Source organism: Thermobia domestica, chromosome 5 (genome assembly GCF_964235325.1).
Source record: "Thermobia domestica chromosome 5, izTheDome1.hap1.1, whole genome shotgun sequence".
In the NCBI taxonomy this organism is placed as follows: Eukaryota; Metazoa; Arthropoda; class Insecta; order Zygentoma; family Lepismatidae; genus Thermobia; species Thermobia domestica.
Window position 1 is genome coordinate 208,454,271 of NC_137458.1, and position 15,744 is coordinate 208,470,014.

Genomic DNA, 15,744 nt, shown 5'->3' on the forward strand with positions numbered 1-15,744 from the left:
AAATGTTTAGTTTATCACAGACACGCAAACTAATAACTTTTCTAAGTAAAATAAGGAGTGCTTGAGAAAGTGGTCCCTTTGAGTTAAGCGACTATATGACTAAGGAATGCAAAAAGTACGTACAATTACATACACAATGGAAATATAAAATAACTTGGTGTAACCCACCTGAGAACGCAGTTCCTACCTCGGTGTCTCTAGAATTTTCAGATGTAGAACTCCAGGGTTACCATCCACGTCACTGAAGACATTTCACTAACACCATGGGGACACAGACGCACGAAAATCATTTATTACACAGATGATGAAATCTACAGAATTACGGAAGATGAGTTTCATGTGTGAATCGAGCTGCTGAGACACCAGGACTTCGTACGGGATGATGAAGTCTTCTCACAGGATGATATTCTCCTGGCCACAGCGACAGAAAAGAAATGATGTCAGCGAACGGTAGAGGCGAAGCATCCAACTGAGCAAAGAACGGTTGGTACATCGTTGCAAAGGTTGTTCCGCTTCTCCGGTAGACTTGCAGTTGTAAGATTATGATGACGGAGACGATTACTATTGTTGTTAAAGCGAAAGGTATTGGTGACGTTTTCTCGTAGAGATTGAAATTACATAGGCGACAAAGGGAGTTTGGTTTTAAGAGAAACTTATTGAATTGAAATTTGAATTCGTAGACCAAGATGCAAAGATAGGCATCTTGTGTTTATGTCTAAGGAAAGATTACTGGAAGGTTGGTAACAGCATAAACTAAGTGGTTCAACGAAGAAGTAGCACTTAAAAACGCTCAACGGCACAAAGTAATTAAAGAGGATTATCATAGATCTCGAAGCAGCAGTCAATAAGAAGTTTCCTATTGAAAGAGATCTTTTGTATAATTAAATAGAACTTTCCAAAACTGTAAGTTCAGTAGCTTGAGACAACACAACTTTAGCAAAGTTAATAATTGTTCTGATGCGCGAATATTAATAGTTTGTAGCACAAGTTAATTTTATATATTAGTTGGCGGACGTGACGAAGAATAGTTCCGCTTTATATACACGCCAGAATATGTAATACTTCCAATGGAGCTTGAAGAAGCTCGAAAAGAATAAAACTAAGTCCACATTGAAGTTAAGAAAGAAGTTGTTCACTAGGTGTGTGGACGGCGTCTAAGAATATTATTTCCCCTGACGACGGACAACATGTCCCCATCACGGTGATTCGACGTACTCGCCCTGACGAAGGACAGTCCCTGTCTCGAAGATTAAACTAGTTTCTCCCACGATTTAGAAAAATCATAAGATTTTAAAGGAACCTTATCATGTTCAGACGGCACAACTTTATTTGCTTGTGAAGAAGGGGCACTCTTCTAGGAGACCATGAGTGGAAGTTCGTAATCTCTGAAACTGAAATTACGTCTTATGGCCTGAGCAATTGGCATTGGGTTGTTCTTAGGTAGCTACTCCTTAATTGATAATTTTTATACACACTGATAAGTTTTGTGAGGGTTAAGGTCAGAAGCTAAGGTTATCAGGAGGACCTCGTGTATGTTACATGTGCTTATAACCAAAACAAGAATTAGAAATTTAGTGTGGCACGTACATCTGAGTTGGAGTTATAACGAACTATGGTAAGTAACCATTAAAGTCAAACAGTGGTTTGGGTATACATTGTAACTATAGGATACAGCAGCAATAAACTTTACACACTGTGACGCTAGCTTAATGAAAACTATCAAGAACGAAAGAAGTAAATATATGTAATTAAACTTGAATACACATGGTGAAGAGAAGAAAAATTAAATTAACACACTTATGTACTCTGCTTAGTAATATAACCTATAACCAGGTCGGTATCCAGTCGAAATGTAGGGGGGGGCTGAAGTTAGGGGGCCCAGTCCAACCATTTTATAGTTCATTTGCAAGCCTACCGTGAAAATTTTAGGGGGCCAGCGAAAATTTAGGGGAGACCGGTCCCCCTAGACCCCCTGAATACAGGCCTGCCTATAACCTTTACGCAGACATAATATTAAGGCATTAAAAGTATTTTTTGTTTTTTGTTAATAAGGATCCGATAAAAAGATGACAATATTTCTTTTCGAAAGAAAAAAGTAATGTTATCTGCAAGCAAATAGAAAGAGAAGAGATTATTTCTAGCCCCTAGATAGGTGGAAAAGGATACATGAGAGGCGAGGATTTTCAACATACTTCGCAACTCTCTTCGCGTTGGTTTCGAAAAATGCTAAATCTTGTATTCAATAAATAAAAATGAATAAAATTAATGTTTAAGAAAGAACTAATTTTAAGAAGAATACTTTTATCACATGTATTTTCTTACTAGCAGTTAATTAATGTATGAAAATTAGCAATGAATACTTGATCGTAATTAGCAAGGATGTTATAAATAGAGGATCTGCCCATATGTATCTTCATCCTATTAAATCGATGAAGACAAAAGCAACCGAGCATCGGCACGTCTGATTGGCTACTCTCGTTTCTGCCATCGTCTGATTGGCTACTTTCGTTTCCGCCATGATTGTTGGACCAAACTTTGCGATCCTATTGGGCGGAGTGGGCAGAGTAGAGGTGGCGAAGCTGTGACGTATGGCTTCAAGATTTTGTTGTAAGGGCATATCCTCTACTTTATAAGATCCTTGGTAATTAGCGAAGTTAATTGTCGAGAGGAAAGAAAAGTGGAGCGAGGCAAAACATTTCTAAGGAATTTGGCCTAACCATTTTCGGCTCGCTAAACTATTGTCAATGGCTTTGAAGCCACTAGCAAGACTGAATAGGATTCTTCAAAGTATCTCGAATTTCATTTGTGAAAACTTGTTCGTAAGTCTAGTTGTTTCGGAAGTGATATGTCAAAAGCAATGATTGCCTCTGCAGGACAGGCAACTGTTACTTTTGTGAATACCTCCAAGCAACAGACGATCAAGATTGGCAAGTGATAAAGAGAGGCAATAGTGTAAAAGAGACATGTTTAATGACGACTTTCAGGCTCCGGCGTCATTTCAGAATACCCTTAAAGAAAAAGAGGAAAATCCAGAATTTAAGAAGCCTTTCCTATCATTGGACGTATCTTTGGAAGACATTTCTTTTAAGTACACAATTCTACGACAATTACCAGGAGATCTTTCGTGTATGTAATTTCTGTGTAAACTCGTTTCTGATGATCAGAAGAAAGCGATGTTTCCATGTTGTACTCTATAGCGAAGTTAATCCTACTCTTACCTGTTGGCGCGGCTTCTATGGAGAGGTTATTTTTTCACGACGAACCGAATTTTGCGTTACGAGCGGGCTTAACTTTCCCCCGATATCTTGTCGAGAAATTTTGCCACTTGTTTAATACCGAAGTTCCGTTTAGCTACTAAAATGCTTGGTATGGGTATCTTTTTCTGTCTAATTTTATCACATATATAATTTCGCTTACTTTATGTTATTATCCATTCTTCGATATTCAACGCCTTCAGCAAAAAAATACACACACCCCAGATTGAAACCCCAGATATGATCTAAGGCTTTTGAGATGTAAACGACAAATAGATTACATACAAAAGACGTGTACGGCAAATTGAAATATCTAAGTGTATCTAAAAGTACTTCCATGTGCTACATTATCGATAAGTAGTTTCTTAATTCTTGTATATTCCTGTGTATTTCAACATTCCTTAGGCAATTACTTCGTCATCAACACTTCTGAGTTCGTCAGCAGTCATTCTCACCGGAGCAGCACATGTAGTAGGCAGTGCTATAGTATCAACCACCCCTTCTGCAATATCTGGGGAGGTTCCTATCAAGCACTCTGGTAGGTAGCAATAGAGAATACCGGAGAGTATTTAAGCAAGAAACAGAATGCGGAGTCTTCCCTATCTCTCTCTCGGCCTTGACAAGGAAGAACCAAAAAGGAGAAAGAAGTCTACCCATGTGAGCACTCTACTTTTCCAGTGGATGAAATACAGTACATCGAGTGTAACTTGGTGGTGTATTATTGAATTATTGACTGATGGGAATAATTGTTAACATTGAGCCATTATACGATGCCATTGTGGCTGAAAACGGCCTTAGACAATTGTGAGAAAATCTGTGTGGCTGAAAGGCTAAAATAAGTAACAGAAAAATAATCATAGGGCTACAATTCAAATTATATCTATCTGTATAGTCTGAAGGAGGCCATCCTTTGTAACTAATCGATTTTAGTATACGTTACAAGCTAACACTATTGCCTTTCCTTTCTTTGTGAAACCACTTTACTGACACCATGCGCCATAAGTGTTACCGTTACACTTGTTCTTGGACAAATGTGACGGTAACATTCATTGCGAAATTCCATTTTATTTAGTTTTCTACACTCACATTTCTTCCTCTAGTTTCGTTACAAAATAATGCTTTTGTACTGTAATTTCTTCATTATGACTCGCGATGTATAAAAAACATTGATTAGTAGTAACATTTATTTTCTGTAAGTAACCTCTCTTCATTTCCTCATTAAGCTCTAAGCTCCTTTTTTGTTACCACTGTGTGAGTTAGATCTACTTGTAGGTTCAGGCTTGCGTTAAACAGGAAATATCACGAAGAAATATATAGTTTATGGATAATGGCGAACATCGTGTCTTCTGGGTCAATGTTGGCTTAATTTAGGTTATGCTAGGTTATCCATCCCCCAGAAGACCATCGTGTCTTCTGGTTGGGGATCTATTTAGGCTCGTCACAACATATAGTTCGTCACAACATATAGTCAAGCACTAAATACCGACTTGTTTTGAAATTTAGCCACGCCTCTGCACACAAACACACTTCGCATTTGATTCAAGAAGCACTGGCCTCAAACTCCAAGAGTGTAGCATACCTGGCCGATGAACTAAAATATGCGTATTAGCGAGCTCTTTGAGTATTTTCGAGGTAAGACGGGTAGTATTATTTCTCGATTTATGTCACACCAACGTTGCATGGTCGATTGATTGATTGATTGATTTTGAGTTTTACGTCCCGTTCAGCAGCGAGGCTATATGAGACGGGGACCTACTGATTAACGTGGAATCCGAACCACATGAGCTCCCGCCGGGAATCGAACCCGGGTCTCCCGCGCCAAAGGCGCATATGCTAACCGCTTAGCCACGGAGGAGCTCTCGTTGCATGGTCGAAATGAATCTATAATCATATAAACAAGCTGAAATTCTGTTCCATATTGATTTAAGGTATGCAATTCCTTACCTTTTAAACGACCCGTGCAACGTTGCACGGATATCCGGAGCTCGAAAAAGTTCAAACGAAAAGGATGTTCTCGTATGTTCTCGAATCATAGGATGCACTTCAAAGTGAGCAGTCACTGTAATATAACCACTGAAACAGATATTATTTGTACATCTAGGAACAAAAGTTCATTCTGGTCCTAGAAATCAAAGCGACAAAAGAATTTTGTGAATACTTCACTACATTAAAAATTCAAATAAGATTTTCGGATTCAAATTGATCTATACCAAAATTATCATGGAAATACGAGTAATCGATTTTTGATCCTGAGTGTGCTTCTAGTTAGCATGGGATCGTTGAAATGTTGACCACCTAAGTGTTTGGCCATCAAAGCTATATGAAGATGTGGATCTACAATTTAAGCTGGAATCGTAATTACTGTAATGCGTTCTCCCACCAGGACCACGTGCACTAATGGCGGGCGCGCTAGTTACTAGACCAGCGGAAAAGGCTATTGGCTTGGTTGTGCGTCCTATCTATACGTCTTGAGAGAGATTTTCATCACAAACCTTCACAAATTTCTTGCATTTACCGTATATATTGTATCCTCTCAAAACGAAATAAAGTCTAAACAAGAAACTTGTTCGGACTATTGAGTAACGTATGGTGAAAAAAATTTGCACAAAATTTGTAACACCGCAAATCCTGGCAACAGTGGATCGTGGCACACGATATGAGCTATGCAGGAAGATTAGTGTATCTCTTGTGCATTAGCAAGTGCAGGAGGAGAATGACGCACAACGAAATAAGTTTGGCGTTAAACAGCGTCGTAAAATAATCGTGCAATATTGGAAAGACAATCCGAATGTTAAAAAGTCAGACCTTGTGTAACGCTTCCAGAATGTGGGATACTCAAGACGAACGGTGTATAATATTGTCTCGAAAGCAGAGAAGGGTATGAACGTGGAAAATATGTTCGGCAGTGAACGCAAATCGACTTCAAATGATTTTAAAGTGTTGAGACAACTTCGACGAGCTACTGCAGTAAGGTGGCAAAATCGTACCGAGAACTTGATAGGAAATTTCACTGTGATAAAAATACAGTGAAGGATGCTTTACAGAAAATGGGAATTACCAGACGTAAACGGAAAACTATGCCGAAGGTTACGGAACAACAAATTGTGATTCAGAAACCACGTTTAAGAACTCTGATCACCAAAACGTTCACTGCAAAAATGATGTACTCTGTATGATGGACGATGAGACCTATTTTACATTAGACAGTCACGAGTGGCAGCCAAAATCGTACTACGATCTAGAAACTGGTGATATTCCTGATTCAGTGCGTTTTCCTCCGAAATCAAAATATCCACAAAAGGTGTTGCTATGGTTTGCGATGAGTGAAAAGAGACTCTCTAAACCGCAGTTTTTCACCATCGGTCTTGCGCTAAACACTGAACGTTATGTGAAGTTCTGTCTGCCGAAAGTTAAACAGTTTATTAACACGTATCATCGTGGAGACAATGTGGTGTTTTGGCCAGATTTAGGCTTCCACTACGCTACAGCAAGTCTTGCAGCCATAGCATACGCTACATACCCAAAGATCAAAGTCCTCCTAATGTTCCTCAACTTCTGTCTATTGAGGACTTTTGGGCAAATTTGAAGAGACAAGTGTATGCCAATAATTATCACCCAACATCCGTTGCAGGTCTTATCCGTCGAATCCGTAGATGCTTCAATAAAATTGATACATCGTGTTTCGCGTCACCCATGCAAAACGTTCCCCGCAATTGTCGCAAGGCTAGCAGATATGGCGTAAATGTGTTTGTACATTAAAGTCTAGATGTCATTCTTGTTTAACAATCAGAGAACACAACAAAATTACGGATGTTCAGTGTGGAAAACGAATTATAATTTTGTGCAAATTTTTTTCACCATACGTTATCTGGTTCAATAAGATGCATAAACATCTACTGAAAGACCATTCCAAACTTTGAACATCATTACAGGAATTTTCGTAAGTTAAATACCCAATTTTACATCTGAAAATTAAAAGTATTCAATACGAAAATAACTGTGGCAACACTACCATCGCTTTTCTACTAGAAGTGTAAGTCAGTCGACTCCCACCACAGCATAATTAATAAACATGAGTACAACAAATAATATGATATCTTTATGAAGGCATAACTTCTCCATCACCCATAAATACAGACAGTTCTGTGCAGTCATGAATTTCTTAGTTAATTTTCTTAAAGGAAAGAAATGGTTTTCCAGCCAAGTACGTATACAGTACGTCAAAAGGAATGGGGGGGGAAGGAGGAGAGAAATAACAACATTAGAATGCTACTGAGTGGAAGAAACGGGTGCTTTCTTTTTTTCAAAGGTTTCTTTTTGGACAGAGTCCTATTTGATTAACCAACCCCTCCAATTCGCTCTGATGTTAAGGCCAAATTGTAAATCTTGTTGGGTGCACAATGCTTTGTGTCGACACACAAATACATCCACTCTAACTTACACACATATATATACACAGAGCTTTCTCTTTTTACGTAACGGAGCCTAGCGACTAATTTATTATTTGTCCCGACGAGTTTTGTGCAGTGAGCTTAAAGATAATATACAGCTAGTAATACAAAGGATTATTGCCGAAAATCTTTAACAGCAATCCATTTACTGTTGGGAAGCAGCATAAATTATAACGCATGTTTCTTCCCTTGACAAGCGTTGTAGAGAAATCTGAAGATATTTTTCTTGCGATAAATTCCATGCGAACATGTATAACCTAGTGCGACGATGTTTGAATAGCTTGTACTATGATGTATGAGATGCAAGCATTGTGGGCAGGAAGTGTTTCTTACATTCTTACAAAAAGTTGAATGGAAGAACCCTTTGCATGTTTCAAGAGCTTGAACAGAAGCTTATTAACACCATCAGTGCTACAATCATAGCTCTAATATGTCGGCACCAAGAGCACACAAAAAGAGGGAAAATATTATATAAATGCATTACTTAATTTGGAGTTTCGTCTTTTTGTAAGATTGGAAGTGTTTCAGACATTTTAAGGCTACACAAAGCTGCTTCCCTGGCATGTTCGCTGGTTGAAAATTAGAAAAGTCTGAGTTCAAGTAACAGGCTTACTGCATATAGCACGTTCAATTCAAACCAAAAACAGCTAATAATTGAGGCGTTGAGGTAGGGAAGGAAATAAGTATCTGTTGGTAAGTGAACAGATGTTGATGTGAGTTTGGCCTGAAGTGTTTTGTAGATGAACATACCAAGGTAAAAATATATAGGAGAAGGAATCTTCAGTGGTTGGATTGGAGTTCAGCGCCCCTTTTAGCATCAAGGCTATATGAGACGGATCTACAGCTTATGTGGAATCCGAACTACATGAGCTCCCACCGGGAATCGAACCTGTCTCCCGTGACAAAGATTCGTAGGCTACGTCAACCACATAGCTACGAGAAACTGTAAGAAGAAATGTTGTAGTCTTTAAGTAATGATTGTTTTGGAAGATTTTGTAAGCTGTCTAAAAACTGAATAATACGTAACCTGTAAATTTGGTGTGTATTTACATTAAAATTAAAATGGATTGTTTATAAAGAAGACATACAGAATTAATTTTTAATGTTTTATATGGTAATTATTGATATATTTTTTGGATTTGAGCATTGTTTAAATGTGGTATAATCTTAAGAGCAACGAACCAGTTTTACATGGCAACCTAATTAAGACGTAATTTAGATACACAAATCTTATTTACATTTGTCAGTCCCAAGATTTAAAGCTATCGTATTTAATTTTATTCTCAGTTAATTAATTTTACTGTAAGGCATAAAAGAAAGTTTGATTTGGAGTTTAGCGTTTCATTCAGCGAGGTTATATGAGACGTGAACCTACAGCTTAAGTTGGGATCTGAACCACATAAGCTCCCACTGGGAATAGATCTCGGGTCCTATGTGCCAAAGGTACATACGCTAAGAATATCTATAGCTATACGAGGGAGTTCATGTAAGTCTTGAAATGTACGCTAAATAAATCCGTATACAATTATGTGTGATCAGTGGCGTACGCAAAAAGAGTTTTCAAGTTTTAACTCCCCCCTTTGAACAAGATAACATGAAAGGATAAAATATATATATGTTAAGATATGTAGATATACAAAAGTCCTGAAATATTTTCCATTTGTACAAGCTTTGCTTTCAACAGACTTAACTGATTTAAACTACTGGCTGTGCAAAACAATATGTTTATTATTAAAAAAATGTTAACGTATAACAGTTTCACCAACTATTCACTTTAGTTTCATCAGACACTGTGACTACGCAAGTAATGACAGATTTAATATGAGACAGTTAAAAAAAATCTGTGCCTTCCCGAATGCCTACCATGGCTGCTACAGCCGGTGTCTTCCCACTTGCGACAGTCCTATAAGCGACAGGAACTGTTAACTGTCCTATGAGCGACCGATTCGATCTATTAAGTGCCCTATGGGTCACCGATTCGTTCATACTAAGATAATGGAAGAAGATAAGATTCTCTCTTCTTTAACTTGTTTTATATTAATATGATTTAGAACCTAACAAAATGTACTATGAAAAACTTCGCTCTACCTGAATTTAATACGTGAGAATGCTCTCATTATATTAACAATTTTCTATACATTTTTCCTAATATTATATTTTTGAATTAAATTATATGAATACATTGACTCTATCAAGGAGAAAACTAATTAAATATTTAGAGTAGCTCTGCCTTTGTCTATGATTTTAATATAATTAAAAATGTCATGTTAAAATGATACGGAGCATAAGTTTAGATTAAATATGTGTATGGCACAAGAAGGGAATCAGAAAGAAGTATGGGCGCCCGAAGAAAATTTTCCAGGGAGGGGCATCTCCATGGTTGTTGTATCACGTCTGGTATATCTGGTATTTAATATACGTGGTTTGCTATATTACGTATACATTTTTGTGAGCCAGGTAGGAGACCCCTGCCTTCCCATCGGGTGCCCATGGGGAAAAGGTGTTCACCATTTGAGGATATCAAAGAAATCTAAAAACACAGTGTATTCGAAGAAATTATTACACAAGTTACAAATCTCTCGTAGGACAACTGTTCGTCTAGTTACAAGAGATTATTTCAGATTGCTTCACGACAATCTTTTATGTATAAGTCGAAACAAGGGAGGAAGGTAAATTAAGCAATTAGTTTACATTTTAGTAGCTTACAATAGGGGGGACGGTAGTTTAAAGAGTTTGTGTATCTTTTGGATTGTTTTACCTTTAGGAATATACTTTTCATGGAAATATCCCTGTTGTCTCGTTAAGTTATTTGATATGTTTATGTAAATCTAACTCAAAATAAAAATAAGTTTTATTTGCACTCACAGTAGAGGAAAAGTATCACTGGCACGTATATTTCATACCAAGGTTGTTCGGGCGCTAATAACGCCAGAGGCAAACATATTTTACGAGATGGAATCATATCATCTTCCATCATCTCAATGTAAATGAATCAGTCGCTCATAGGACAGATAACAGTTCCTGTCGCTAATAGGACTGTCGCTTCTGGGACTAATTCCTACAGCCAATCAATCCCTTTCACCAGAAACCAAAATATAAAATAGAAACAAAAATCATTAATCTCTTCCCACCCTGTTTATACTATATACATTCATTCTTATAACTTGGCCTAATCTAATTTACAAAACGGAGAATGATGGCTCAAGGGTGGAGCGTTCACCTCAGGTACGTGGGGTCCCCGTTCGATCCTAGCTCTCGCCACGCGGACTTTGTAATGGAGAAACACCATGTTTGTGGGTTTTCCCAGGATTCTCCCGTTTCCTGCCACTTTCTTCATTCCATCATCTTCTTCATTTCTCATCATCACCAATTTCTTTAGCTTAGCCGCCATAATGTGGGATGTAAAACTGAAATTTTTCATTTTCTAATTTATAAAATAATCTTACAAATAACTCTTAAAAATGAAAACTAACTTACTAAATAAATAAATAATACTACATAAAAGTACACAATAATACTAAATAAATAAATACTAAATTTTCAAAAATAAACCTGTACAATTAACTTATTTATTCTTTAAAGCTCCTTAATAATTTACCCCATTGCTCAGCAATTTTAAGTCCTGAATTCCAGTTCATGATTCTATCGCCTTTTATTTCAATAAACCTTGTTTTCTTCCATTTTCTGACCAACCTTCTCTCTTCTTGGCCCAACACTTTCACTTCATTCCAATTAATTGAATATCCCGTGTTTCTTATGTGCTTGTATACTGCATTTCTGTCTCTCTTCAGCCAAATGTCGTCCTCATGTTGTTAAGAATGAATAAAACAGTAAGTTGAAGAGAGACAAGAAGCCGAACATCAACTAGAAGCAAACCAGTATGACTTCACGCCAAATTGCAGCACCCAAGATGCAATATTCACTTTGAGCCAGATATCCATGAAGGTTATCGAATACAATAAAATGGTCTGTAAAATGGTCTGGTAATGGAAGGGCGCCGATTTCTCTGTAAATTTGGGGGCGACATTCAGATGCAGAAGATATATATATGAGGATTTTAAGACAAATTCCATTCAAATTATGCCAATAAATACAATAGGGGAGCCCACATGAGCTTTGGGAAGCCGGGACCCCCTAGGATCGGCGCCCTTGTCTGTGAATCCATGTTTCATTGACCTGGGAAAAGCTTTCGACAAAGTACCTTAGAATGCAATATGGAATTTCTTCGGAAATCGAAGGTCAAAGAAAACCTAATGTATTCAATGTAGAGTCTTCACAGAAACTGCAAATATTATGTGCGAATATGCAAACTAGAAGTGGCGACTTCTATATAGCAACAGGAGAAAGACGAGGCTGTATACTGAGCCCTCTGTTATTTATAATTCTAATCGATAATGTGAAAACAATTAAGAAAAGACATAACCCCTTACATGGCTCATGAAACGGATACAGATATCAGAATTGGTATTTGGAGACGATTTGACCCTAGTAGCTAAAACGGGGAAGAATTTACAATACAATGTAAATATATGGGAAAATGAATTAGAAAAACGGTGTGTGAAAATTAGCGTAAGCAAAACAAAAACTATGGTAATAAACAGAGAAATACAAAACTATTATAATAAAGTTAGCATATGAAGGCTTAGAACAAGTGTTGCATTTCAAGTACTTAGGAGCCTTAATCAGGAATAACAGGAACATAGAAGAAGAAATAAACAATGGAATTGCAGCAGCAGGAAATCTATACCACAGGGTTGTCTACCGTCTTTATTCTGCCGGGACTATACCGATTTCTGACTTATTTGTCCCGCGTCCCGACCGGACACTCGTCGGGACGCGTATTGTCCCGATTTATCGATTTTCAAAGAATACGAGTTGATTTTAGTCATACTTTTTGTCAGTAATTCTTTAACAATGTTATGCACTCATTTGTGATAACAAAAATCTATATAGTTTTCTCTCTCAACTTTGTTTATATTAAACAAATTACAGTTATTTTAGTTTAAATTTGTTGCATATATTGCTTATACGTAGTGATGAGCAGTGGGTGAAAAAAAAAAACTAATGTGCCGCATTCATTCAGGTTCGTGTCATTCAGCTGATTATTTACATTGTTTTCAACGACTCGTCGTACGTGTAGTCGTCTCCGGGGGCAAGGGTGTTCCAACATTGATTGTCCCGTCCCATTTTTTTCTTAAGGAAAGTTGGCAACCCTGCTATACCATGTCTTAAACAGGAACTTCATAAGTAAAAAAAGAGATATCGAAGTCAAAAAAGTTAACTGTCTACAAAATAACGTACATATCGAAGTTAACATAGATCTATGGATGCCAGTTGAGAAATCATAGAACAGGACTAAAAGTATTTACAACAACTAGAAATCACAGAACTACGATGATTCGGACATGTTGCCGTGTGGCAGAGGAAAGGATACCAAGAAAATTGTGACAGGCTAGACTAGATGAAAGAGACCGAAATTAAAAACCTAGGCAAATATGGGAAGAAATGGTAAGAAAATTTCTGAAGGAAACAGGCTTTAAAATAGGGTGACCAGATTTTTTTAAATCCAAAAGAGTATATAAAAAAATTGACAGTAAGTATAAAGACAATATGAACTACAGTATTTTATCCAATGCGCATGCAAATGAGTTAAATACTTCACTTCTGCGACGATCTTGCTTTCTTGAGTAAGTTAATGTCATCCTTTATTGCCAGTCTGAACTCTTCACAGGTCATGCTTACATTGAACTTCACTTTCATCACTTGTTCCAGTGTCGACAATGTGAGTTGACTTTTTTCCTCGCTCCAGTAAGTGTTAATAGCACTGAAGAGCCTCTCATAATCAACATTAGTGCCCGGTAAAGTAAACAAGAATTGCACGAGTGGCACAATCACTTTTAAATTTGACCCAGCCCGCACTAAATCTTTGTACACTATTTTCCATTTGCCCATCATTGTCTCTCTTTTCTCTCCCCATTGTTCAAGGTGTTCTTTAACATATCTGGATATTGCACAGTAAGTGTCAAAAATATCATTATCACTGAATTTCAACGAACTGTCTACATGTTTTACCTGCTCATAGAAATATGCAAACGACTCCTGAAATTCTTCATAGGTAACCGATGTGTCAAGCAGTAAATGTTTCATCTTGTTTACTTCTCCGAAAAAACGTTGTGACCACATCTCTAAGTATGTTATCACTTTAAAGTAAAACCTTGACACTGAGTAGGCATATTCCTCTTTTATATTCCCTTCTTTTACAAGTTTCGTAAGTAAATTTCTAGCAGAAAACGGAAAAAAGTTTTGTTCAATTCTATCTTTGTATTTCCTCAGAAGTTCAAAATATTCAACATAAACTTCAGTCGCTGTTATATCCTCCCTTTCAATTTTTGTAATTGTTTCAGTGAACAAGATTAGCTGAGCTTGCAGGAAATACAGCCACAGCTCACTTGTTTCGTCTCGAAAGAAACTAACTATAGCTACTGGAGCATTTTCATCACTCAAAAAGTATCCCTTAAGTGGTTCATACTGATGTATAATTTTTTCTACACACGGAAGCAGAGACAAGAATCTTGTCTTTGAGTGATACAAAAGCCCCTCATAATGACAGCCAATGAACTCACAAAAGTTTTTCAAATTTTCTGTCCTTACAGTAAAAATACTGAAATGGTTGTATATTTTAAAAACCAAATTCTCAACATCGATCGTTATTACTCTCGAACACGCCACAGAAATTCCATTGTGAAGGATATGAGCCTCACACCCGATAGGCAAAACATTTTTCTTCAACCTGCACTCTAGTTCGCTTTGCACATTTCCTGTTTTATTTTTTATGCTTCCAAAATTTACTGGTGCATTATCAGCTACAAAACCGATGACATTTTCCAAACAAAACTGTCGTAATGTACCCATTAATACGTTCGGCACAGTTTCCGAGGTTTCATTTGATATGCTATGGATTTTTAGAAGACATGTTTTTACATTAATATTAGTATCTACTTCACAGTACCGCACTAAAACAGGCATGAGTTTGGTTGCTTTACGATTGGAAGCATCACAAGCAACAACAACGAAAGGAGCCTTTTTAACACTATTACTTAAAATATTTTCTGACCACACTCCCACACACATCTGTTAACAAAACCTCCGTCTTCGTTCTCGCACATGCAAATTTTTTATTCACAGTTGATTTCAAAAGTTTACTAGTGCAATCCATGCTTCTAAAAGAGTGGTTATGTTTAACATTATGGTATGACCACACAAGTTCTAGTCGAATTAAATCTAGCTCTTCTGAAGATTTTGTGGTGAAAAAAACTATCGAACTTACCTGCTTCGGAAGTTGATGAACATTCAGTGTGCGACTTACGAGGGAACCTATCCAAGTGCAACTCTGACTTCGAGTCGAGACTATGGTCGTTGGATACCTTGTCCCAAAAGAACATAACACGAAAAGTGATACATCCTCGATCGCAACCGTTGCAGAGATATAAGCGTGAAAAGTTAGAAATTGAGCTCCATACTATACATTACAAAGTCAGCTTCCGGGTCAGATTTTTCGGAAACGGTCAGGTAAGGAACCTCAGCGAATACATATCAAATTAGTGTTGGGAGCCCACAACCTTTTGAATGAAAAAATGTTGCCCCCGGGGCACTCGCAGGGTCCCAGGCGGGGTCCAACTCAAAATTGGCAAATGGAACCGGGGGTCAAGTAGCATATTGTATGAAAGCTATTGTTAAATAAAAGAAGATAGAACAAATCTCAACTCTCTATGATGACCCTGTGCAAACGGGCAACTGGTCAAAATGTCAATAATCCTACATCAGACAATATATGGCCACTCTTCTAAATCCGTTAAGTTGAGATTTGTTCTATCTTCTCACTTGGATAGGTTCCCTCGTTAGATTTTATATGTTGTTGTATATCATATTTATCTTTATTTTTTATAGAGAACTCCTTCTTACATACCGTACATACATGCTTTGTAAACATCGTTACTGCGGGCCCTTTTAATGTAAGTATAGCTTATTTCAAACGCTTG